The 15839-nt window shown below is 43.3% G+C and overlaps 1 protein-coding gene across 4 annotated transcripts in view; it reads left to right on the forward strand.

Annotated features, from left to right (window-relative positions):
• The window catches only part of tiam1a (TIAM Rac1 associated GEF 1a), a 72748-nt gene that overhangs the window by 15392 nt on the left and 41517 nt on the right, over nucleotides 1-15839 (forward strand). For 2 of the 4 annotated variants that reach the window (XM_035179021.2, XM_035179023.2), the window contains exon 1: nucleotides 1767-1913. The exons of the other annotated variants lie outside the window; for them this stretch is intronic. The gene's annotated coding sequence lies outside the window, so the exon portion shown is untranslated. Of the gene's footprint in view, nucleotides 1-1766; nucleotides 1914-15839 lie in introns of those variants that run through there. 4 annotated transcript variants of the gene reach the window in all.

Raw genomic sequence — 15839 nt, forward strand, 5'->3', positions numbered from 1 at the left:
CCTTTTGTTACCTTCACTGCCCTTTGTCCCTGTGTGTTTGCCTCTATAAATGTTAAATACTCCCAAACAGCAGTTGTTTCTGCAGCTTCGCAGCAGAGCAGACGGGGACAACGGGGTTCATCGGCCCGCTGTGAAATCGCTCCCATGTCCTCAAGCCAAATGATCCTGACAAATCTGAGTTACCTTCAAGGACAGGTATTCATTCACAAGGTGTATTTTACCTAATTGTATTTACACTATACCCTGACATTTAAATATAACACACCGATGTCCTCATCAACAAGTCTCTTGAAAAAGGAGATGGTTTCTTTATTTCTTGGATTGTAACGTCTCTGAGGTCCTGAAGTTATTTTCTTGGCTGAGTAATGTCCAGATGAGAATTTCTCAATCACTGTTTTGTCACTGCTTTTAACAAAGCTTTAGTGTTAACAAACTGCAGAGATATGCTCATGTTTGCTTACGATGGTCACAAAGGTAAACGGCTTTTAGGTATTTTTGGCACAAACGTGAGTCTTCAGAATATGCTGAGTCTGGAAGGGACAGTGCAGTAGTCAGTTGTGACTCCACAGATTTTGTGGATATGTTTGTTTTTATTCCCATTAAACTGAGTTACTGTTGGAGTCAGTATCAATCAAACCTGTTGGAGGAGGTTTCAAACAGCTCGTTTCAAGCTTACAGTTGGTATTGATATGCAAAAATATACCACTTGTGGGTGTGTTCTTTTTATGTGAAGCTCCTCTTACAAAAAGCCTGTCGGGTCAAAATCATAAAACAGGAATGAAAGACAGAGAGAAATGTGTATCAGTATCATAACATCACCTACAGACACTCCTGGATGATTGCTCATGCTTTTTCTACATCCTTGAGTATTAAATCTTTGTCTTACCTGCTTATTCTCACTGTGTTAGTTTGTTTTATCTATGAAAAATACTAATTTACTTCATAAAATCTTCATATTCTAATTGTATGCAGGGGCATTGCAACAGTGTAGGCAAAGCAGGTTATTGCATGGATCCCCCACCTGAGAGGGGTTAAGAAATTCTATGATGGGCTAAGTACAGGGGACTGCAATATCACCATGGTCTGAAAACCCATATAACGAGGCCCCGTGCCACTAACATTCTGCCAGAAACATCATAATTCTATAGGTTTGCTTGAAGTCTAGAACGTCTTAATGTGTGTGTATGATGTGCACTTAAACATTACTACTTTACTATGATTTTATGTGAATGCACAGTCTGCACTTTTGTGATACTAAAAGAAATGTCTGAAGATTTGACTGATGTGGTTTGTTGTCGTGTTTCTTTACTTCGATGTGTGGCCTTTCCAAGTCCCCTGAAACGCTCCTGATTGTGTGCATTTGGGCTTGTGTGTGCACTTGTTTCCGCTTTTGTGTTTTTGTCCACGGCTGCGTGTGTCCACTGGATCTGTGTGTCTTTGTTTTGGTGCAGAACTTTGGAGGCCAGAGAGCCAGCAATTAAAAAGAGGACTGGGACATCTAAAGGCTTAGAGGCACAGACCCAGCACGCATGCTGGCAGTCAATTGGCAAGCCGGGGGGAGGTGAAATTGGAGTGAGTGAGAGAAAGAGAGAGGGAACTGAGAGAGAGAGAGAGAGAGAGAGAGAGAGAGAGAGAGAGAGGGAGAGAGAGGGAGGGAGGGAGGGAGGAGGAGGGCAGGGTTAGTGCTTGCAGGAGAGTCACAGAAAAGAGGGTGGGCTCAGACTCAGGCAGCTCACACACCCTCTCCTCAGCCTTCAGTCTGGTTTGGCCGTGCGAGAGGCAGCATGTGTGTGTGTAGAGTGAAGGGGACGTCTCACTGATGCAAAGGATTCCCCCTTCAGAGAGGACACGTGCTGTCAGTGTTAAAACCTCCACAAGGATAATTTACTCACAGACGTGGAGCACAAGCGAAGGTAAAGAGATGTGCTTCTTGTTTTCTGGACTGTTTGTGGAGCTTTGACAGAGACGGGCAGGGATGGAGAGAGTTGCTTGGATGTTTAAGGTTTAACTGTTTTTTATGTTGCGTGTGTTTTTAGAAGATTTATGATGATTTATATAAATGTGTGAGACATAAAAAAGGAGATTTTGAGCATTTATGTATGTATGTGTGTGTCCATGTGTGTGTGATCTAACATCTGTACACCAACGTACAACTCTCTTATACAATGTGACCCTGTGTAGTTACTACAGTCTACTACTGTGTGGAGGTTTGGTCTGTTCCACTCCCACTTTTTCCCCTCTCACTCTCCTCTCTCTCACAAATGCATGTAAATTTTATAGTGCACAAAAAAGATCCTGGACGACCTTCTGTTCAGATCCTATCCTGCATTACGGGGCTTGTGTTCTTAAAAGTTCTTATCAATCATTAATGCTCTCTCTGGGACTCAGCCTTGTTTCCTTTACTCGAGGTGATGCAGTGATAACAAAAATACCTTAACAGCCCGGTCGGCCTGTCGGCACCTGAGGTTTCCCCATGAGCAGTCTGCTCAAAGGGCACAGTGATGGTACTGTACTACATTACTGTGTGTGTGTGTGTGTTTGATTTCCAGCTTTTACGTAAGAGGTGCAGGACAAATAGCCTCACTCGAAATAAAGTGAGATTACTCCGCGGTTCACAAAGTCAAGTGGCACTTAATTGTGAGTTTTTTCGAAAGCGTGTTAGAGAGCCGTGGCAGTCAAGTGCAAGTCAGCCCTCAAAATTTCCATCAAAGGTGCACAATGTAAAAGAAAGAATGGGGGATTTGGGTCTGATAAAGACATTAGCCTACTTATATTAAAGCCACGACTACAGACAAAGAGGGAGACATAAGAGCTACTGAGGAGAGCAGCAGTTGAAGGTACAGACGACTGGACTGCAGCCAACAACACAGAATGAGGGATAACGGACGAGCTGTGAGATAAAGTAGACACAAAAACAAAAGAGGAGAGTCTGCAACATGTGCACTTTAACCTGCCTCCCTCTGAATACTTCATATGCATTCAGCATTTGTCACTTATATGTCCGTGGACGTGTTAGGTCATCTTCAGGCATTCAGACAGCCAGAGAATTACGAGGGGTCAAAGGGCACAAAGTCTCCACTGTCCTTTCTCCTCCCACACTTTCATGCTCCCTCTTTAGATAAGTAAGAAAATAAGATGCAAAACTATCTATTAGAGCAAAGTAGACAATGTCACATGTCAAATTTGTAAATACTTATGAGCCAGTATTTACAGGTAAGCCAAGTCCAGGTTAAAACAGCTAAATCAAATTGAAAGTCAGAAAATATAGTTGTGATATAGTATCAACAAAATGCTGAATTATTTCTTTGAGAATATTCACTAAACCTTCATAAGGTCTAAAAATACGACGATAAGTCCCCAACTCACTCCAACAACACACTTTCACTCCTTAACTGTACAATGAAGCTTTAGAAAATGCTCATTCTATTATCCACCTTTACTCGTTGAGTTTGTTTTGAATATGAGAATAGAAATTTTAAACTAGTACTCTCCCTCTCTCTCGCCCTCTCCCTCTCGTTCAATCTCCGCTTCCCCAGCCCTCCCACTCTCTCTCTCTCTCTCTCTCTCTCTCTCTCTCTCTCTCTCTCTCTGTTATCTTTCCTTCGTGTTATCTTTCTTGCTTCAATTCACTGCTTCAGTTGCTGCCACAAGGAAGTTGAATATTGGCAGGGTGTTTTGAGGGAAGTGATCCGTGAAAGGATTTATAGTGTCAGATAAAAACTGGTGTGTGTGTGTGTGTTTTTTTTTTGACAAAGACTTTGTGAACGCCTGCGGCTGTTCAGGGGGGGGGGTGGAGCCATCATCTCATATAGTGTTACACATTGCTCATTCAGGTTTATGTGAATGTGTGTCCATTTACTACATGTACAAGTGTGTATCTAGGACAAATATGAGTCTGTGCATCCACACAACCATGTGTACAGTAAGCTAATATTGTGTGTGTGTGTGAAGAGAGGGGGATGGGGATCCATTAAGTGATCCCTGTGTGTGTGTGTGTGTGTGTGTGTGTGTGTGTGTGTGTGTGTGTGTGTGGTGTGTGTGTGTGTGTGTCTGTCTTTATATTGTGTGTACATACTGACCCAGATTGATACACTGCTCTCGTGCTAAGTCAGCTCACCTTCAGGGCAGATATAGGTGGGCTTGTCCTCTTCTATGCACGTCCAGCTTCACGTAAACAGCCACAATCAGGCGCTGGTTTTTGTCTCTAAGTCGGATGTTGCGTTCGTGCTTGCAAACTGAAACTAAAACCATGACACGGGTACTTTACATCCAACCCTTTATTTGGACCATAATCAAAAAGTTTAACCCCAACGTTTCATCGTTTACTCTGGGGCTGACTTTTTATTTTAGGCAGATCTGGAAGTCATAATGTGATGAAGGTCAAGTGCACTCAATTCCGTCCCAACTCGGCTGTCCAATTTAGAAGGCTCCTTAAAATGCAGCTGACAAAATGCATCCTTCTTAATCCCGAGTAATGAGGGATCCAACGGGTGGATCCCTCTCATGTCAACCTATCCCAGGATTAATTGTGTGCTGGCGATGAAGCTATAGCTAGCTGTCTAGCTATCTGGGTTGCTGAGCTCTAAATGCAAGTGAGTGCAGTGGCTCACAGTAGCTAACAATGCTACGGTAAGAGCTAGTCATGCAAATAGGAAATCCTCAGATGACCAGACTGTTTAATTTCAGTTTGGACTTCTCTCTCTCTACGTGACCCAGGAGGGCCACTTCTTTCGTGGGCTACTAAACCTGCAATTGCCGAAGGAGGCGGCTCCTGAACTGGGTCACGGCCCACAGGTCACAACACAATCATACTAGCAGATATTCTGCAACCGAATGTAGTGAATACTATAAAAACAAATATCTAAGTCAGATTTATCCCTTGATCTGTTCATGTAAAGCTTGTGAAACGCTTCATGCATCAGCTAATGCATTAAATAAATAATCATCCTCACCTTCATTAACAACAGGGAGCTCGAGCTTACTGTAAACACTCCCACATCTTTCTCCTCTACAGTCAGTAAGACTCTTGTGACCTTGTGTCAGGTCGGACGATGGGCTTCTCTTCACGATTACAGATCCAGCACATAAGATGCAGTTTGAAGAGCATGTGGCGAATATGATAAAGGGATGATGCAATTAACATGAAAGGAGATGATCTCTCTCTCCCTCTCTCTCATCTCATCTTTGCGTCGCTTGTTTTCTAACCGTTGCTCCGAGAACGCTTCATCCCTCTTCCTCAGAGGTCCACTTATTTTTGCTGTTAAGCAAATACGGGGCTTATGCAGCCCCCAGTGTCCATCTCCCCACATGCAATCAAGCTGTTTAAATGTTTGTGTTTGACTGTGTGTGTGTGTGTGTGTGTGTGTGTGTGTGTGTGTGTGTGTGTGTGTGTGTGTGTGTGTGTGTGTGTGTGTGTGTGTGTGTGTGTGTGTGTGTGTGTGTGTGTGTGTGTGTGTGTGTGTGTGTGTCGCTCACTCTCCCAATTCTCTTCACTTGCAGACCAGTACCAGCCAGAAAATGTTTTGGGGAAACCATGACAAAGCTGAGGGTGGAGAGGAGCGTTGACTTTATTTTCCATTCTCTGGATGTGATAGTAGGGGGGGAATCCCTTTGTTGTGTAGATGATAGAATAAAAGAGATTGGTTCCTGACTTCTCACATAAAACTGGGGAAAACGCTCCTTTTGTTGACGGCTACCGGGAAAGATTGGTCACAAGTTATCGCTCCACAATTTCCATTAAACTTGCACAAAGGAACATGTGTGAATATTATGAGTGCGGCACTTTGAGATAAAGGTGGTAGCGGCCATTAAACAATTGCAAAGATCAGATGACATAATTACGCGAGGATCTCAACCCACGTGGGAATTGTGATGACATGTATGTTTTATTTATCAGTTTGAGGATCATTACCAGTGTGTTTGGACGTCTGTATTCTTTGGTCTTGGCCTTCAGCATGAGCCTTATGAGATGTGAGAAGCTGAACACGACAGGAGAGACAGAACAAGTAAGCGCAAGTAACATTATGTCACGCTGACGTGTTTGCTTGTGTGCTTACATTTAGCAATGTCACTCATCTGGTTGAGCAAGACTGCGAGGTTCATGAGCCGGGGAGAGTGCGCGTTGTCACGTTGGAGAACATTTTGTTTTCGTGCCAGACTCCTGAACATCGACCCCCTGATGGGAAGCACAAGACGTAGGAGAAGAACAAGGGGATGCCGCTAGTTTGAGTAGGGGTGCAGACCGGGGGAGGGGTGTCTCAGAGCTGACGTGAGCTGGCATGTGTCCTCGTTCATTTCCTCGCCCTTTTGTCTCCTGTGGCTGCTGATGAACTGGGAGTTCCTTCCTTCCTTCCTTCACTCCTCCCTCTATCTCTCTCTATTTCTGTCTCTTGCTCCATCATCCCTCCATCCTTCCTATCTTGGTTTGACAGCATTGCAATCCCTGTCATGTCTGCCCATTATCTCTGATCAGTGTTGCATTCCAGCCCACACATCAGTGTGCGTGCCACTGTACAGTATGTGTGCTGGCATCTTCATCTTTGATATGGTTGCATCTTCAGATATTTCTGGGTTCCCTCAATACAGAAGAATATTGTAAAAATAAACCTATTAAAGGTGATTATGTGTAATTTCGTTTCCTGAGTGATCAACAGAGGATGCTGGCAGCGCGTGTGATATTTATTATTTCATAGAAGTGTGACTTGAAAAAGGTGGAAGACACTTTTGTTGGGATTTGGAGATGATTAGACGAGTATGTGCGGAGATGAGACGCGTTGCCTGGACAGGAAGAGGATGTAAAGACAGGGAGACGGCGTTTAGACTTCAGAGTGAGCGAGTGGAAATACAACTGTGTGTGAAGTGCTGAGTACAGATTTAAAGGAGGAATTACTGTGCGAGTGCAAAGAGTGTCTTCAAAGATAGTGTTTATATGCTTTGTTTGCGCTGGAGAGATTTGGCCTTCCTGGGATGTGTTGGAAATCTTTACACCCTCTACTGTGTTTTTCTGTCCAGAACATGCGTCCATGTGACTGTGTAATTAAAGCAGAGGCCACATAGTCTCCTCTCTCCTCTCCTCTTCCCCCCTCACTCCATCCTCCCTTTCAAGCCCCGCACATTACATTAGTTTCAGTCAGCTGGAGAGTTAGTTAAAGAGAAACGTGGATCTGGCCAGCGACTCGCTCCTCATCACATAGTCACACTCCGCGTTCCTGCTTGTTGACCTGGAAGTGATGCAGTGGGATCGTACGAGTCTCCCAACAGCCTGTGAGTGCATTTCTAAGTGTGTGCATGTGCGAATATGTATGTGAATACGTCTGCATGCAACAAACGGGAAGGCAAAGGGTGAAAAGCTGACGGGCAGAGCTGCACCTTTTTTATTTTTGTTCTATGGATCGAGTTTCTTTGGGGATAAAAAAAAAAACCCTGTGGTGAGTGCTGTATAAGGTTTCTCTTAGACTGTTTGTTTTTGTTATTGTCCTGTGGTGCATTAGCTTTTAGGCCTGTGTGTGTGTGTGGTCACATTGCCTTTGTCCGCTCTCCTCAGGCCTGCACTCAGATGTCAGCGAGTCGTGTGGTGCTTATACAGGTCACTAATGCATTGAGTGCAGAGCCTCTATTCACCGTGGCCACTCAGAACCCAAACAATAACCCCGGAGCTCAAGTCCGCACTGGAGCTCGACTCCCAGGAAATGGACCAATTGACCTAGATCCAACCCGTCCACTGAAGAGAAGCCCCGATGCTGACATGCTGTTGACTTCCTTGTCTCGTTGTTTCTGACACGAGGCATCGTTTACAGGCTGAAATCCTACAGGATAAGATTCTTATTAGATGTATCCAGAGATTTTATGATGATTCAACAACCGTTAAAAAAACTTCATAGTAACCAGAATTTGGCACACATTTTAATATTACAACATTAATAATTCATTCACTGATGAGTAGCAGGGAAATCTACTTTTCAGGAAGATGCTGCTTTGAAAAAAGGTTATTTGGAAAAGATAAATGCTGATTTTTGCTGCCTGATGTTGATCACAGGTCATATGTTGATTTCTGTTTGCTGTAATGTTTTGGGCATTGCATGTTTCATTATGACAGACTTTAAGCATAAAGGGGAACAGAGAGCCGGGAAGAGAAGTAGCAAAGAGCTGCAAGTTGGCACCGTTTGCTGCAGAGAACTTAAGACTCTAAGAGCCGGTTCAAGCTACTGGGTGCCCCAGGTTGTTTGTTCATTTGACTATTGTGTCTATTATTACATACAGCAGATACATGAAAGACTATCTTCCTGAAAAATACAGTATCTAGACTCTGGTGTTCTCTACTACAGCTGAAGCTTTCACCAACACAGAAACATTTTTGGGACTTTTTTCTTATAATTTGACTCAAGCAGAGAAAAGCAGATTGATGATGATAATAATAATTTTCAAAATCATTATTAGTCTCAGTCCTTATCTCCGGTTATTTAGTCTTAATCTCTTTGGTCAACTGACCAACTGTGTGTTACGATCACTGAAGCAGTTCATTGTGGTTGTAATTTGCAGAACAATGATGGAACATTCTGGGCGTAGGTCGTCTCCCATTCTCTGAATCCGTCACACATGACTGTGAATGAGGATGTGTGTGAGCGTATGATACAGAAATGAAGAAGTGAGTAAAGGGAGGGTCATTTTTTGTGGTAAACAGCTGACCAAAAATATGATTTCTTGAAAAGTACAAGAGAGAATAGTTTTTTTATGCTTCTTAATATGGTATCTACAGTCAAATGTTTGTTTACCAGAGTGTGGAGACCTGACCTGAGCCCATGGGGACCTAATGTGACCTGACAAACATTTAAAAAATGATAATTAAGTTTGAGTCAGGTTAGTCACATTGGCTGGGCTGATTTTTCACAAAGCACATGTCAATCAGTGACAGTGACAGAGACAGAGCAACACAAACTATGTGAAGCTTATGTTAACTATATTGTGTTCGGGTTGATGCTTCTCAGGCTCGTGTCGGGTCTTTGGTCTGTATTTTCTCAGAAATGTGTCCCTCTCTATTCTGTACCCCAGGCTGACCCTGTATTGTCTGGATCCTCTGTTGTTGGCCTGACACTCAGAGACAGTGATCTGCTGTTTGTCCGTCACATTCTTGCTGAACATTTCTTACCCCCCCAATCCCTCACTGCACTATTGTTTCCTGTTCCTTCTTCAAGGGTGCACTTTGTCTGCAAGCGCCGCTGTTGACTCAGGTGCACTAAGATAACTTCCCCTTCTCCTCCCTCCCCTCCCCCCTTTTCTCCCTCCTGTCCTCCTCTGCCTCTAACACCTTTATTAACATTACCTGCTCCCCCCTCTCTGTCAGATTTATACTGTTATGGATTGTGTCTCTCTACTCCTCATCCTTTAATCTCTTTTCTCTACCTCCCTCTCCCATGGCACCCTCCTCTCCACTTTCTCTCCTTACCTGTCCTTGTGCGGTCACACTTAATCCTTTTCTCCGGCTCCCTGGTTGTACTACAAAGGTTCTGCGGGGGCCTCAGCAGTTTTCTTAATTAATAAAGTGATAAGAGTTTGTGTCTTATGAAACTGCCTTTGCAATACTCTAACAAGGTGATTAAAATCAGGGTAAGCTAATATCTGCACGTTGCACGGTTGCGGTATTTAAATTTGAATCATCTTAATTTGTGCAGGTGCCATTAAATTATATTTTTGAAATTAGTCCATGAATTTTACTCTTTAATTTCTATTTCATGAAAACCTAGATTATTGGGAAAACAGTTATATTTATATATATAGCAGCTGTGGCTTAGGGGGTAGAGCGAGTCATCCACAAACCAAAAGGTCGGGGGTACGATCCTCTTGTCCTCATTCAGAGAACGTAACTCAACCCAAAATGATCCAACGTCTGCGTGTATATCGGAGCTATATGTGTATATATTGAATAGCTGTTTGTGTGAATGAGACTTGTATGTGCTTTACGTGATTGATACGATTAGCAAAGTGCTAAATGAATACAGTACATTTAGCATAAAACATCTGTAAACATCTAAATCAATCTGGAAAATCCTCCTCATGTTTGTGTTCCTCTATATAGAGCAATAAGAAGGCCAACAGTTTTTTATCAATTAGTGCAAACACTATGTAGTAAGGCCCAATAGCAAACAGCAATTTCTCCTGAAAATCCAGCTGTAACTTCTTCAGTATCTCTCTCCACGCGGTCGTACTCGGTCATATCATTAATAACAACAATTCCAGCCTGTTCACACCCGACACAACATCTGTCTCCATCAGCCCCTCAGGACCTATCAGCACCACTCCGCCTCTTTACCTCTCATGTCTCCTTCCACCCCAGCACACATCATTTGTCTGTCTACCTGTGGCCCCGCACTCGATTCCACCCGCTCTAACAACCTCTCATCCCCCTTTCAGCACCATCATCAGACCCTCTCGCCGCTCTCATCCCACTCCTCTTCCCCCTGTCTCAACCTCCCACCTTAATCAGTCTACCTTTGCCTAAACCCCTCTTATCCCTCTCTTTCGCCCACCCATACGCCCTGTTATTTTGCTTTCTCTCCAGTCTGCACAGAGAGAAATAGGAAGCACTAACCCATCCTGCCAATTTGGCCTCATTCACACCTGTCTGTGTTTGTCTGAGGGTGTCTGAATGTGTCGTGATGCCAGAGTTTAACCGGTATGAATTTCTGAAGATGATATTTGATGCCATGATTAAGTATTTTCCCTGTTTGGCAGGAAAGAATGGAAACTACTGAAATGGACTTTCAATCATACTCTTAGTTTACCTCTGTTCGTTTGTTTGTTTCTAAGCAAGATTACGCAAAGAACAGATTACTGCAAAATTTAAGGGAAGGATACAGTATGGGTCAGGAAAGAAGCCATTAAATAATAGTGCAGATCCGGATAAGGGGACTATCAGGCTTTGGTGGAAGTACGCGCTCTACTGAGTGACATTTTAGTTCTTAAAGTTTCCATTGTGTAACCCCCCGAAATCTTAGACCCTTAACAACCCATAATAGTTAAGTTAGGGAATAATGGAGGAAGTCCCTTTTGCAAGATGCTACAAAAAGCCTTTGTCCTACTTTATAATTTCAGGATTATAAGCAGCAGTGTGTAAATTATTGCTGAAAGGAATTTATCTCATATTTTTGAAACAGAATAACAGCACGTTGCACACATCACAGAAGAAGAAACAAGAATCCTTGTGTTTAAGTGGTAAACAGACAATAGAAGAAACAAAAGCACTTTGTCTTCCTTGTTGTTCTTGCTCCTTATTTTGAACTGAGCTAAAATACCAAAGGAGTCTCTATGATGTATCGATCCTTCGATAGGATGATTGATGGACATGCTCAGAGGGAAAAAACGCTGGTATTGGCTATGGATGAGACAAACTGGAGGATTTCTGCTCTCTCATAAAATTGTTGCATGCCATTGCCCACCAGTTGTTTCAAGAAATTGAAATGTGTTGCCACGTCCGCACAGCGCTCTCCTTCTTTCTTAAAACGTCTTTCTCTATCTTATTCCCTCACTCACAGACGGTCCTCCCCGCGGCTGCGTCTTGGGCCGCAGGGTTTCTACGGTTACCAGCCGAATCTGGAGCACAGTCAGTGTCTCGTCCCACTCCTCCTGAATAATTAAACACTTTTTTTTTCTTCTTCTTTTTTACTGCCTCGCACATATTGGCAACCGCAAATCAACACATCAATATTCAGCTGATTGGTTTTGACGAGTTGTCGGTGCAATCACTGCTTCATCAGGACGAGCGAGTGTTGATTGAGGCTGAGCAAAGCAGGGAGTTGATTTATTAACACAACAGAAAGTAAGTGATAGTTTAACATTTTTCATTCATAGTTGTACTGTATCAACAAGAGGGTTTCAAGTGGCATAGTAACGTACAACAGTACCTCCTGATTTCCTCCTTTATCTCAGAACAAGTGGGAGAAGAGAGTAAATATTATAATATAATAAAAATCAAAAAATGTATCTTGGGGCCAGGCATAAGAAAACAAACAGAAGAAGACTTTTTTAATATTTAGCATTTTTAGAACTAGTGCCGTGTTCGTTCAGTCTGGAATGGGCTGTTTGTTGTGGTCTGTGGTGATGCTGGTTGAGGTTTTCTTTCTGAAACCGTAACCTGCAGTGATTGTGCCGCGGCAGGTAAAGACCTGCTGCAGGACTCAGAATCTGTCCAGCTGCTAAACAAAGAGCTGTTCACCTGTTCATTCCAATTTCAGTGAAGCTCAACTCAGGACGCTGAACCCCAAAGTGGAGAATCAGTTGCCGTTATCGTGAACGTCACTTATGTTGAGCTGCTACAGAGCACCAAATTCATTACTGCACCTCCTTGGGCCTTTAACAATACACCTTCCAAGTGAGAAGTCGATAAGATAAACGGTTCGCGAGATATTAGAGCTACAGACAGAGATTTCTGGGATAATTTCTATACTGAGTGAAATCCAAACAAATGACCTTTATTTATGGTTTGAAGAAGCTGTGAAGAAGGATGTGAATGTACAGTAGTGTCGGTACATGGGTTGTATCAGTGGAAGGTTTGTCTCAATGCAATTCATTGAAAGTGAACTTGAACAAAATAAAGAATTTTTCTTTTTTGCCCAAGAAGAATAAAGCCGGAAAGCTGATAATAAACTGGACATTTCTAGAATCAAGATTAAAGTTGAACTTTTAAGAATACGTCATGCTAGAGCAACAAATTGCCTTATAGGTGAATTGGTGAGCTTGTACTTCAGAATGGTGAGAAGTAAATTCTTTCTCCTTTAGCACATAGACACAGTGAGTTAATCAGATTCCCCTCTGGCAGCTCACATAGCTGCTCACTTCTCTAACTGGATTTGATGAACCAGAGGAGTTGAGTTAATTCTCAACATTTTGACATAATTCACAGAATAGTATTTCGTGTTTATTCTTGACATTTCAACGTTATTCTTTCAATACTAAAAGAAAAATGCCTGACCCTAATACTCCTCCTCATAATAGGAGATTTGAATCTTCGGGATCTCCTTTCTTTGAATTCATACATGGATTCGACGATTGCTGGAGTTGCACTCGGCGACTCAGAGCGCAGCGTCAGAAGCTGCACGCGCTCATTGACTCTCATGGGCCTTTCACTCAATGGCGGACTAGTGGTAGGAGGATTTTACTTCAAAATATGGTAATCCCTGACAGCAGCGTGCTGCAGAGACACTCGGCTGAAATCTGAGTTAAGGAGCGTACAGCGTAAGCCCCTGGAAATATGGAGCAGCGTATTTAATGAGGTTAGTGACACTTGAGGAGTAAAATGGAGTGAACTGGTTGTCACTGGGTTTTTTTTTACGTGATGCTCAGATGCCACAGTGACCCCAAATTCTAAATTCCTTTACAGTACGACCTTTTGCAGATGATGCTGCACTCTTTACTCCTGCTTTTAAGCTTATCTTTTATTTATTTATTGTGATTTTGTTGCTCTCTGGCACATTTGGTACTGTTAGAGACGATATCATTGTCACCACAATGATAAATATTGACTCTTTTTTTTCTAATATTGCTGTTAGTAAATTCATCACAAATTAATAACGATCATCTCCTCTTTCCTCGCTCTCTGCTTTGTTCTGTCATTTCTTTTTGCTTTGTCCCTCTTCTGAAAGCGTTCTTCAGGAAGGAATTAGAATTTGTCTCTCACCACTTAAGAAAGATAAAAAAAATTGTTTGACTTAAGCAGCAGCCGGGACTTGTGCTCGCAGGCTCACTGTTTGTGTGTGTGTGTGTGTGTGTTTGAGCAGAGAGAAGGGGGAGGTGGCACGTGTCTTGTCAGATCCCGAAAGGATGAATAAGAAGCTAATCTCCCTCTTCCAGGGAATTCTACCAGTGATGTCTGAGACAGTCCCGTCTCAGAGGGACTGAGCGAGTGCAGTGGAGTGTGCTCCCCTATCTCTACAATGGGATGATTTTAGAGCACACCTCACTGTTATCTCAGCATTAGATAGATATATGTGAACAATACACACACACTTAGGTGTGCACTTACTGACATGTGCCAGGGATAAGTCCCTTATCCTCCTGCGTGTGGACCACTGAGCCTTCCTGCACCTCGTCCTGATTCCCATGGTATTCACCGTGTGTTTTTTAAAATCTTTTGAAGCGGCTCTGCAACGAGGGAGCTGCAGTGTTCGTGCATGCATGTTTGCGGGTGTGTAGTCAGTGTGAGATTGTGAGGCGTGCGGAGACTTGCTGATAAAACCTTCTCCAGGATTCCCATGGTAGTCTATTTTGACTTGTGAGGAATGAAGTCTTTCCCATTCAGAAATTCCTTTGTCTGCCCCCCCAGAGAGAACGACTTCACTCCCTTGCCTATTGGGGGGGGGGGGTACAGTACAGTATGTAAGAGCTGCGGGAAGAAGGCCTGAGGGAAGGGTGAGTCCTGCTTCATGGATTTTGTGGCACGGTTGGTGGGGGGGGGTCGTGGGTCGTGGTTCAAGAGTGCGGAAGAAAGGTCAGGGAGGTCGGTGTAAGGCTGAGAGCTGATCTGGTTACAGTCGCGTCTAGACTGGTCGCTTCTGTTTCTACCCTCAGTGTCTCTTTGCGGTCGGGTTATTTTCTGTCAATCACTCATTGGGAAGTCAGGAAGGACATAGAGGAGAAACACAGCATGAAGCACTATTATTTAAATAATTAAAGGCTACAAGTAACCTCACAATAGTTTATTGTCAGATCTAAAGAGACGATACAAGCGTCCAGGCTTTAGGGCGAAGCCTCCCATCATCTAGTTGTTATAATCTGATCTAAGACACCATATTTATTCCATTTTAAACAGGCGTGGGACTCTTTGAGGATATTAATGTGTGACACAAAGTGACTGTCGGCTACACAGAGGAACTGAATAAAATCCTCGACTAAGAGCTAAATTTCATTTTAACAGCAAAACCTCGAGGCTGAAACAACACTTTCATTCCTCGGGGATGGGAAACCACGTCATCCTTATCCATATTTATGGGTGGAGTCTTGTTCACATGATTTTTTAGCTGCACCAAAGACTCAATGTGCCGCTGTCTGTTTGTCAGCAGGATTACGCAAAAAACTACTGAATGTATTTTCATGAAACTTGGTAGAAGGATGGGACTTGAGCCCAGAAAAAACCTGTCAAGACAAAGGAGCATATTTAGGAAACTGATATATATGAGTGTGTGCATTTTGGTGCAGCTTGATTGAATTTAAGGGGCCTGCTTGTCCTTGGTGCTGTACTAAATGTCATCCTAGTTGTTCTTTAAAACAGCCATTTCAAAATATAGCCACACAAATCAAGATGAATTATTCAAAGCCATATCTTATTGATGACGGGTTATTGTCTTTTGGGAATGACGGGTATTTAACAGTAGTGCTTAGCGATTTCATAATCTTAAGTCAGTGTCTGGTCTCAGCAGCAGTTTCAGGAAGTGCCGCAGACTATGACAGGCTGAGAAAAGAAAAGAAAGCAATGAGACAGGTTCTGTTTGGCACAATCCGCGGTACAGTGTCGCACAGTCGTGCATATTCACGTCATGCAAGGTTTCAGTCTGCAGAGCTGAGCCGTGTGTCATGTTGGGTGGAGCGGTGAGACAGGTGCAGAGATGAAAAGATTGGCGGTGGCGATGGAGAAGGGGGGGGGGGTAGCAGGGTGTTCCCGCTCCGTGGCTGTTCTGACAGGCCTTTGGTATTTTTCCAAAGAGTATGAGAGCATGTGTGTGTGAGTCAGAAAACCTGCTCGTATTTCTCTGGGGATTGTGCAGGTGTGCGTAACTGGAATCACATCTGCCCTTATACCGCTGTGCTGGAATGCAGCTACCTGCCTGTGTGTGTTTTCATGTGTTAGGTGA

The sequence above is a fragment of the Hippoglossus stenolepis genome, chromosome 15 (assembly GCF_022539355.2).
Source record: "Hippoglossus stenolepis isolate QCI-W04-F060 chromosome 15, HSTE1.2, whole genome shotgun sequence".
NCBI lineage: Eukaryota > Metazoa > Chordata > Actinopteri > Pleuronectiformes > Pleuronectidae > Hippoglossus > Hippoglossus stenolepis.